Source organism: Cherax quadricarinatus, unplaced genomic scaffold, assembly GCF_038502225.1.
Source record: "Cherax quadricarinatus isolate ZL_2023a unplaced genomic scaffold, ASM3850222v1 Contig68, whole genome shotgun sequence".
In the NCBI taxonomy this organism is placed as follows: Eukaryota; Metazoa; Arthropoda; class Malacostraca; order Decapoda; family Parastacidae; genus Cherax; species Cherax quadricarinatus.
The window spans coordinates 400001-411066 of NW_027195094.1; the positions used below are offsets into that span (position 1 = coordinate 400001).

The 11066-nt window shown below is 41.4% G+C and overlaps 1 long non-coding RNA gene across 1 annotated transcript in view; it reads left to right on the forward strand.

Annotated features, from left to right (window-relative positions):
* Window positions 1-9523, forward strand: part of LOC138851191 (uncharacterized) — a 19942-nt gene extending 10419 nt beyond the window's left edge. The window contains exons 2-3 of the long non-coding RNA XR_011391047.1: window positions 8922-9134; window positions 9388-9523. This is a non-coding gene — a long non-coding RNA (uncharacterized lncRNA). The remainder of the gene's footprint in view (window positions 1-8921; window positions 9135-9387) is intronic.
* Window positions 9524-11066: the final 1543 nt, after the last annotated feature.

Here is an 11066-nt window from a genome sequence, read left to right on the forward strand (position 1 = left end):
GAAAATGAAAGTATTAGCGTTCATAATTGCAGTTGGTTTAATAGTTTGTAAGTAGTTAACTCTAACGTCTGCTGCCAGAAGCGTTAATGATGAAAATTAAAATATCTGGAGTGAAGTGTTGTGTTAGTCGGCAGAAAGAATTCGCTAACATCTGATGTGTAGTTGGAAGGGAAGGGGGGGCTTGAATATAGTGATCCTCCGGTTGTGCCTAGGATGCCAGCCATAACTGGCAGGTAAGGTAGGTTATGAATTCTGGCTAACATAGTGTGAAAGTTAAGACACTTGTGCAACATCTGGTTATCTTTATTGTAGACGTTTCGCCACCCGGGGGCACCCTAAAATTTTTGGACATAATAAGAAAAACGAAGAACAAACCCCCAAAAATAAAGGTAATACCCCTGGGCCCCAGGTGGTGTTTTAGGAAACCGTTTGAAGTTTTGGGAAGGGCAAGGAGACTGGCGCTTAAAGGGCGTCAGTAAAGGAAATTTGAGCGGGATGGGGTAAACCGGGTTTTCCCGTGGGGAAAATTCCTTTGTAAAGGGGGATGGGCTGTTCCCCAAACTTCCCCGCCCATCAATTTGGGAAGGCCCTTTACTTATTTTGGGGAATCCGCCTACCAGTGATTATCCCTCGTCTGCTCACGTCCCTTTTCACGGGCGCCTAAAAGGCCCCATCCCCCCTTTGCCTGTTTTCCCCACGAGTCCCCCTGGCCCTTTGGGGGAGGGAAACCCTCTACCTTTTCCCGACAATGTTCGCACATCGTGTTAAAAATCAAACCAGCCAGATGTTTTATAAATATTCCACTAAACTTTACTTGCTGGGCCATGAGGGCCTCCACATCCACAAAATTCCGCGATCCCTCACTCAAGGTTTTTATTGTCGTCTGCAACACAAAAGGGAACTAAAAATTTCCCGGGCGACACTGCAACGGGGCACATTACGGGGCCGTCAAATTTCCCTTATAAACCCCCGTCTCCCTCCGCTGGCGAAACGTTCAGTTTTTGTTAAACAATTGGATAAGAAAAATCCTCTTTCCAACGGATGAACTGAAGACCCCCTATCGAAGACCAAAACACCTGGGGCCCCTGTAGACACCATCCCCACCAATTCCCCTCCTTCTATGATCAAAACCTTTTTTAAAAATAGATAAAGGGTCCCAAGCACTCCTAATGGACTAACTATCTCATTTTTAAGAACATAAGAAAGGAGGAACACTGCAACGGCCTGTTAAACCCCCCTCTAAGGAAGGGCCTTTACAATTCAAACCCCCTAACAAAAAATTTTTCCCAACCCAATTTTTTAATGCTCCCAAAAAATAAACTCTGATGTTTTAAATCATCTCAAATCCCCAACCCCCCCCAATTTTTATCCAACCTAAATTTGAAACCCACCCCCCCCCACCCTCAATAACCCAAAACTAGGTAGCCCTTTCCCCTCACCCCTACTCCCCTTTTTCCCCAAACCAATATTTTTAAAACCCCTTCTAAATCTAAACTTATCAAATTTATTTTCCTTTAAATGTGGCCTCTTGGAAAAATACCCTAAAAGACCTGAAAATATCCCCATTAATATTCATCTTCCTTTTATACACCTTGATCAGGTCCCTCTTTCCCGTTAACAAGTGAATGAACAAGAGTCTTAAATCTTTCTTCATAAGGAAGTTTTTAATGTATGTTTAATTTTAATACCCTACGCTGAATTTTTTTCAACGAATTTATGTCCTTTCCCTTAATAGGGGGGCCGGGGAAGGAAATAATCTGGGGTTAAAAGGCCTTATAATGATGTAAAAAGCTAGATGACCTCGGGGACTTCTTTTGCTTACACCTAAAATATAAACCCCAGTAATCTTTTTTCCCCATTACGTACGGCGGGCACTGCTGTCTTGGTTTAAGGTTGCTTTACCAAACCCCCCGTCCTTTTCCAACCCTGAAAGGTTAAGTTCTCATTATTTTTTAAGTGCTGGGGTTTTGGACCCCCAACCAAAAACCCGGCATTTATCTCTTGAACTGACCCCCTGCCACTTTTTTTGACCAAGAGTAAGGTCTAAAACCCTCCGGGAAGTTCCCTAACATCTACGTTTAAAATAAAATTATCCTCCCTATCTTTTTCATCCGAATTTGCTCATATCACTAGTAATTCTTTTCAAGATCATTGATATAAATTAAAAAACAACAAGGGGCCCAAGACTGACCCCCTGTGGAACCCCAAATTTTTTACCCGATCCCCACTCGATTTAACCCCATTTATGGGACCCCTTTCCTGTCTTGAGCCATGTTTCCCGATCCACAGAGAAATTTTTTCCCAATGCCATGATTGCTACTTTCTTAAACAGTCTTTGGGGAACTCTATAAAAACCCTTGCTTCTAAGTAAATAATATCAAATTCTTTATCGGGTAAACCCGGCCTCAAAAGCTTTTTTTAAATAAAGTTAAAAAATTTAGTTAGACAAGACCTCCTCTTGTGAATCCGGGAGTATCATTAATAAACCCATGTTATCGAGAGGGTTTCATAATCTGAGCTATAATTGACTCCTAGTAATTTGCCTCCCAATTGAGGTCATGTTATTGGGGGGTAATTTGACGGTAACGACTTGTCCCGTTTTAAAAATGGGGAATTACTTTAAATTCATCTTCCACATACCCAGCCCCACTACACCTGTTTGAAGAGATAAATTAAAAATATTGGGAAGGGTTTCACAGATTTAAATTTTTGCTTTCCTTTAAAACCCCTTAAAAAAACCTTCGGCCCCGGGGGACATTTTGTTTCCCAGTCGGTTTTATCTCTTCACAACCATTTAAATTAGTGACTGTGATGTTACAAAATTTTATCTTCTTTCTAGCCCACTAAAAAAAATTAATTACTGGGAATATTGTTAGTGTTTTCCCTTTTTAAAAAAAAAAGAGAAAATAATTATTTAAAATTGGAACTTTTCATTCTTTTTTGTCGGGAAGATGCCCATAGTTTTTTGGGCCCCATTTTAACAAAAGAACATAAAAAAGGGAAACACTGCAGCAGGCCTTTTTTCCCATACTAGCAGGCCCTTCAAATTCATCCCCGCAAAAATTTAACCCCCCCTTTAATCTACCCAAAAAAAGCCTAGAAATTCCCAAACTAAACCAAACCCCCCATCTTTATTTTAACCTAAAAAACTACCTAATCCACCTTAAATCCCCAACTGGAATTTTCCCATAATCTATATATTTTAAAAAATATTTTTCCTATTTTTTTTAAATCTAAATTTATCAAATTTTAAACCATTCTGGGGTTCTTTTTGGGAATTCCTAAAGCCCTTTTAAAACCCCCCCTTTTAAATACCTATTTTATTTATACACTTCAATCAGGTCTCCCTCATTTTTGCCCCAAAAAGAATGTAATTTAAAGAGTTTCCAATTTTCTTCATAAAAGATTTCAACCCAAAAATTTTTAAATTTTTATTTCATCCATTAATTTTTCCCTAACAATTTTTGCCCATTCTGTAATATGGAGACCAGAATTAGCTGAAATAATCTGGGTGAGGCCCTAATGATGTAAAAAGCTGCAGTAGGGCCTTTCTGGACTTTTAATTTTTTCCCACTTCATATAAAATCCCAGTAATCTATTTGTTTTCCCCGGCTTGGCATTGCGTTTCCGGTTTAAAGGTTGCTGTTTCCCCATCCCCAAGCCCTTTTTCCCAACAGTATGGCTAAGTTTTTACATTTTTTAACTTATAAGTGCTGGGGTTAAAGGACCCCCGGGTTTTCAAACCTTGCTTTATCTACTTTGGGAATTTGCATCTCCCTTTTCTGACCAAGGTAGAGTTTGCCCCAAATCCTCCTGAATTTCCCCTTTCATCACGTTTAAATAAATTTTATCCTACCTATTTTCCCTTGTCATCGGCAAAATTTGCTCATATCCCCAGAAACCCTTTCCCATCAAGATCATTGATATATTTAAAAACAAAAAAGGGCCCTGGGCCCCATCCCTGTGAACGCCACTTTTACTGACCCCCACTCGGTTTAAACCCCCATTTATGGACACTCTCGTTTCCTGTTCGGAGCCATGACTGATCCACGAGAACCTTTTCCCCTTCCCGACTATTTTCAACAGTTTTTGGGGAACCCCTATCAAATGCCTTACTAAAATCAAATAAAAAATATCAAATTTTTATCGGGGAAAAGCCTCAAAAGCTTTACGAAGAAAAGTTAATAAATTGGTTGAAAGGGACCGGGGCCCCCGGGAACCCATGCTGGTATCTTAATCCCCCATGCTTATCGAGATGGCTTTTTATAATCTCAGCTATAATTGACCCCCAAACTTGCCTTTGAGGTCAGGCTTATTGGGGTTTGACGTAACGACGCCCCTTTTTTTTAAAAAAAAGGGAATTCCCAAAAGGGCCATTTTCCCACATATCAGACCTACCCTGTTTGAAAGATAAATTAAAAATTTTTAGTTAATGGTTCACAGATTTCCCCTTTTTTGCATTCCTTAAAAACCCCTTTTAAAAAACCTCTTCAGGACCCGGTGACTTTTTTGTTTCCCCAGTGGTTATCCTTCACGACCATTTCACCCCTTTTTAATGTATTTAAATAATTTATCCTCTTCGATCCACTATAAAAATTAATTACCAAAAATTTTATTAGTGTCTTCCGTGAAAAAACCGAGAGAAAATAATTATTTAAATCGGCACATTTCATTCTTTTTTGTCAGTAAGATGCCCATAGTTATTTTTAAGGGGCCCTATCTTATTCTGACTTTTGTTCTATAACCTGGAAAAAACTTTTTGGGGGAGTTTTTGAATTAAAAAAAATTAATTTCATTTGTCCCTTTTTGCTTTTTTTATCCCCTTTTTAAAGTCCCTCTTGGGTGTCAAATATACTGATTCATAAAATGACCCCCTCTTTTATACGCCTATAAATTCCTTTTTTATGCCCTTTGATATTTCCCTATTATTCATCCATTTTTGGGGCATTTTCCCATTTGATCTAATTTTTATAAGGGATAAACGTTCTTTGGAGCATGTATTGTGTTCAGAAAACTGTCATATTGATAGCTCTCTTCGTTACCCCAGTCAACAGATATTTAAATGTTCTCTAAGCCCATCGTAATCTGCTAAAAAATCTGGGACTGTTGCCAAAATTATCCCTACCATCATACTTCCATTCAATTCTACATGTAATTGATTTGTTTCACCCAGTTCCTCCCGAGACTTCTAAAATTTTTAACAAGGGGTTCATTGTTTGCCAGAACTAAAATCCCAAACGGTTATTACCCCTTTTAAAGGGTTTTGGGACAAACTGCTTCAAAAACAATCCCGAACTACTTTAAAAATCGGGGAAATTCCCAAATTCCCAGTCAAGAAATTCCAATCAATTATTTAAAAATTAAAATCTCCCAAAATTTTCTACATTATCCCTTTTTGGCCCAACAATTTCCCCCCCATGTTTGTCTCCCCCGGTCCCCATTCCCAAATTTGGGGAATTTTTATCACACCTAAAATTAATTTTTTATCCCCCGGGAAAAATTTTATCCAAACAGACTCTGTATGTGTTACTTCCCGGCAAAATGCTTTAAAGCAAACCCAACGATCTCGAAAAAATGCCACCCCACCCCCCTTCCCCATACTTCTATCTACTTGGGAAAAATTTAAAAAACCCCGAATGTGACATTCTGCAGGCATGTCCCCCCTTTTAATTAAACCACGTCTCAAAATAATGGAAATACATCCAAAGTTACCTGCACTAGCAACTGGGCTCAACTCCCCCATCCAAATTCCCGTTTGGGCTATTTGTGTTTAAAAATTTAAGCCCTCCCATCTCTTTTTCCCCTTTCCCGCTCCTTTCTTTTTATTCCACTAAACCTATTACTGTCATTGTCAAAATTTGTCCCTGGCTTTTTCCCAAAATCCTCCCCCATTTTGGTTATTACTGGGTTTTCCCTAGTACTCATTTACCCCAAGGACTTCCAATTTTCCCCCCAAAACCCATCCACTAACTATTCCTAGTTTAAAAAACCAACAGCCCCCCTCCACTGCGTTGGGCCCGCTCCCCCCCACACCCCAGACAAGTGAACCTTCATCCCTGGCATACATGTCATTTTTTTGCCCCAAAGGTCCCTTTTTAATGAATGTTTTCCCTTTTCCTTTCAATATTTTCCCCCAACATGAAACCCCGTCGGAAAACCTTTTAAAATTTCCCAAATTTTTGCCTTTAAAAAAACCTTGACAGGTTTTCCCCAAATTTTTTTAATTATCTCTATTGCTGAAACCCATACCCGCCAATCAAGGGCCTCCCCTACGTCCCCCAACACTTTTCCCTTTTCCCAAGACAGATAATAAGGTTGCTCCCCCTTTTTCCCTCTTTATGTCATCCCGGGGCAAATATCCTTTCCCCCCTTCAGAAAACCCACCTTGCCCCCTCTCCTATCCTTAAACAAGTTCTAAAACCATTCCCTAATCTGGGTATCCCAACAAAACGTTTTTAACCTTCCTTTGGGGTCTCCGTGGGATTTTTCCAGGAAAATCGACTCAAAATTCCCCCCAGGCCCGCATTAAACCCCTTTTGGGGAAATTCCCTCTGGCGGGTCGGGGTCTTTTGGGGGGGGTTTTTAGGATGTCTCCACCATGTCTGCCAATGCTTCCGGGGCTCCCTTTTGGCATTCCCAATGAAAAACTCACATTCGTCAGGGGCAAGAATAAATTAATTTTCCACGGCAATTTTTGGGTTTTTGTTTTTTTGCCTTCCCAAACCCTTTTTTAAACTTCAGCTTGGTTCCAAATTTTTCCCCCCAGCCAAACTCCCCCTTTAAACCCGGGGCCAGGGGGATTAAACGAACCTTTTTTTTCTCCTCCGACCCCTTCTTTTCCCGTTTTTCTTCGGTTTTCTCTCAGCTGCTGGGGAAGCTGCTCAAAAAGGGGATCCTGGTTCGGGTTACAAGAAAAATAAACCCGGTCTTCCGGGGGCTAATTTCCGTCACCACTGAGCTAAGTCACCCCTGGGCTTTAAATACATCACCACTGAGCTAAGTACACGACTTTTGTTCTATATACCTGGAAAAAACTTTTTGGGTTAGTTTTAGAATCCCTAGCAATGGTAATAAATGGTATATAATACCGACACAATGGAAATATAAACACAAATGCAGTATAATGTGATCCTTTATTGACAACGTTTCACCCACACAGTGGGCTTTCTCAAGTCACACACGGATCTACCTGGGGTTGGAAGGTACGAGAGGTACGACACCAAAACCAAACGTGGTGTGATTATAGGCTTCTTCCTACGAGCAATGAGTTCCTTGAGGAAGAATGCACTATAATTGAACAAGTATTTTCCAAACTCCACTATCCTAGTCACTTCATCAGAGACTGCAGACGGCGGGCATTAAACATCTTCAACACACCCAGAGAAGACACTGCCGAGAAGAGATACATAGTCCTCCCCAACAACTCCATTGCCAAACATGTTTCCAACATCTTTGCCAAAACATCATTCCAAGTATCTACCTCCACAACCACGACCATCAAGGACATCACCAGTAGTAGACAGGACAAGCCTCCATCCTCTGCAGGGATATACATAATCCCTTGTAATGACTGCAACAAATTATATGTGGGCGAAACATCAAGAGACCTCCAAACACGCATTTCAGAACACCAATATGCAAGCAGGACTGACGATACAAAGAATGCCTGTGTACAGCATCGCAATTCACACAACCATTTAATTAACTACAGAAACTCAAGACTTATAGCCACAGAAGACAACACTCAATACAGAAGAATCCTGGAATCATCGCTTATCTCTATAACCAACAATTTCAACCAGAACAATGGCTTCTATAACATAGCTGAACCACTCGCCAAGAAACTTCTTCATCGCTATCCCACATAAGAACATAGAACACTGCAGGTCTACAACTTGTCCAATACCCCTGCCAAGCTACCCAAGACTCTATAACCCCACCCGGTGGATCATCAGATGCAGCATTCTTCACCTGACCTCAACATTCTGACTATAAATACTCTCGTACCTTCCAACCCCAGGTAGATCCGTGTGTGACCTGAGAAAGCCCACTGTGTGGGTGAAACGTTGTCAATAAAGGATCACATTATACTGCATTTGTGTTTATATTTCCAGAATCCCTAGCAACTTTAATTTCATAGTCCCTTTTAGCTTTTCTTATCCCCTTTTTAATGTCCCTCTTAATGTCAATATACTGATTCATAAGATGACCCTCGCCTCTTTTGATACGCCTATAAATTCCTTTCTTATGCCCTAGTAGATATTTCAGCCTATTATTCATCCATTTGGGGTCATTTCTATTTGATCTAATTTCTTTATAAGCGATAAACGTTCTTTGAGCAGCATGTATTGTGTTCAGAAAACTGTCATATTGATATCATCTGTTGACTGGGGTAACGAAGAGAGCTAAGTGTTCTCTAAGCCCATCGTAATCTGCTAAGCGAAAATCATAACCCATAATGTTTAGCGCGTTATGAGGGACGGGAAGTGTAGGGGAAATACAATGTTGTCTTAGTTAATGATCCTACCTTCATGTTAAATTTGGATGCCCTTCAAGGGGTGTCTTTGTACTAATGAAGGTATCTTGATACAAGCAGTTGCAAATACCCTCCCCTTCCTTGGATCAAACCTGATTGCCTAGCCTTTTCCAAGCTGTGTATAACCTCTATGGATAATAGATCTATCTAGTTTTGTGTACATTTACCCAAATAAAATTTCCCAAGTGCTTGAATGAGGGGAGCGGTAAACTTTCATCGACCTGTAACTGGGAGTCAAAGTCAGGTTTGAATCAGAGAAGGATAGTGCAAGTTGACAAAAACTTTTTTTTTTCCTGTTAAATATAAGCATCTAAGGGTTTGGCTAGGTTGTAATGTAGGTTACGGAGTTTACCTCCAGCTTGTTTAATTGTTTTGTTTGCCACAGAATCCTCCTGACAATACTGGAGACAAGGTGGACTATTATGATCAACACGGACGACTGCAGTTTAGTACAACACTATCGCGACTGTCCACTGCCAAGTGTCGCAACACTTAGCCACAGAGTCATGAAATTTAAAAATGCATCATACCTCAAACTTCTAATAATGGCAGTATTGAGGCTATCCGCCTCATTACTACTGTTGTTAGTAGGGTTGGGGTAGGTATATATTTTTTTTTTTTCCCCCGAGCTTAAAGCTCCCCTAATTGTGTGAATGGTGTAGTCCTGCTGACAAATATAGCAGTTGAGGCTTGTCTCAAAGTTAGTTCATTTTTCTATTTCTTGTGTTCCTGTAACACCTTTTGTGTGTGTGTGTGTTTTTTTTCTTGAACATTTGTTTGCTGTGATAAAGAAAGAATAAACTTGTTTATTACATTTTAATTAATGAGCTTAAGTTTATCGAATCTTGTAGGTTGAAGATATTCCCCATGATGTGGGCAGCTGCTGTGCGGTGAAGTCCATGATGTGGGCAGCTGCTGTGCGGTGAAGTCCATGATGTGGGCTGCTGCTGTGCGGTGAAGTCCATGATGTGGGCAGCTGCAGTCTTCAGAGATATCAGCAACAACACGCCAAAACAGTGTCTGCAAAGATAAAAGTATAGACATTACTAGATTATTCATGAACTGCAGTAAGCAAAAGTTTGAAGTCTATGTATTTAGATTTTTTCCTTCAACATTTTGTAGAAAGAAAAATTGCTAAAATATTTTCGGAGTTGATCCATCAAAAATTACCATGAAATTGGAGTAATCCAACAATTTTAAATTACCACAGGTTGATGGAACTGGAAGAGCTGGAGGTGTTGATGGTGTGGTGGATGGCAGAAGAGTGACTAGTGGCGCCACTATTGTTGACCTCCATGGCTAAATGGCGCCATTGACCTGGAGGAGGGGGGGGGGTGATGACGTCAGTGGTTGTTTGTGGGGAGGGGGAAGGTCGTTAGGGAAAGGGTCGGGGGTTGGCTGCTGGTGGAGGGGTTTGGGGGTGAGTAGTTAGTTGTTGCTGTTGGGAGAGTGATGGGTAGAGGGGATGGTTGTCACTTGGTATTACTAAGGGACTAACACGGTATTGTTCCTGTTTACGTGGCTTGAACCTCGATATTTGAAACGCCCTGGAAACTAGCCCAAAGACACTCGTTTGTCACATATTCGTAATTCTAATGAACAATGTCCATAGACTCGTGTTGAAAACCGTCTCCTTGATGTTGGGCTTAGGTATTTGACATTTCTTGTGGGTTTAGTGCTTTGTTTCGATCAGGGCCGGATTTAGACCGGGCGGGGGGGGGGGTGCTTTTGTGGATGTGTACTCGCCTAATTGTACTCGGCTAATTGTGATTGCAGGGGTCGAGACTCAGTTCCTGGCCCCTCCTCTTCACTGATAGCTGCTAGGTTCTCTCTCTCTCTGCTCCCTGAGCTTTGTCATACCTCGTCTTAAAGAAATGTGTGGTTCCTGCCTCCACTACATGCTAGACTGTTCCACTTCCTGACAACTCTGAAGAAGTACTTCCTAATATCCCTTTGACTCATATGAGTCTTCAGCTTCCAGTTGTGACCCCTTGTTTCTGTGTCCCCTCTCTGGAACATCCTGTCTCTGTCCACCTTATCTATTCCATGCAGTATTTTGTATGTCGGTATCGTGTCTCCCCTGACCCTCCTGTCCTCCAGCATCGTCAGGCCTATTTCTCTCAACCTTTCTTCGTAGGACATTCCCCTGAGCTCCGGAACTAACCTTGTTGCACCTCTTCAAGGGGGGCTCCTTGGCGTGGTGAAGAGGCTCATGGTCTGAGGAATTAGACCTGTCGGTCTACTTCCTCCCGACTGAACCTAATACCCCCAATCCCCGTTCCCTATCCCATCCTCCCTTTTTTCCCTTTCCTCCTCCTCCTCCCCACCTCCCTTTTGCCCTTCCTTTTTGGCCTTTTTTTTTTCCCCACACACGCTAGGTTCCTAGGTAGGGAAAGGGTACCGGGGTCCATCCATTCCGTTGAGGTTCTTGGCGGTGGCATGTTTGCCGTGGAATCTGGATTGCCTGGGGATGTCCTGATCCTCTCCGGTATCCCAGAGGTGGCTTTGGGGGTTTTCCGGCATGGGTATC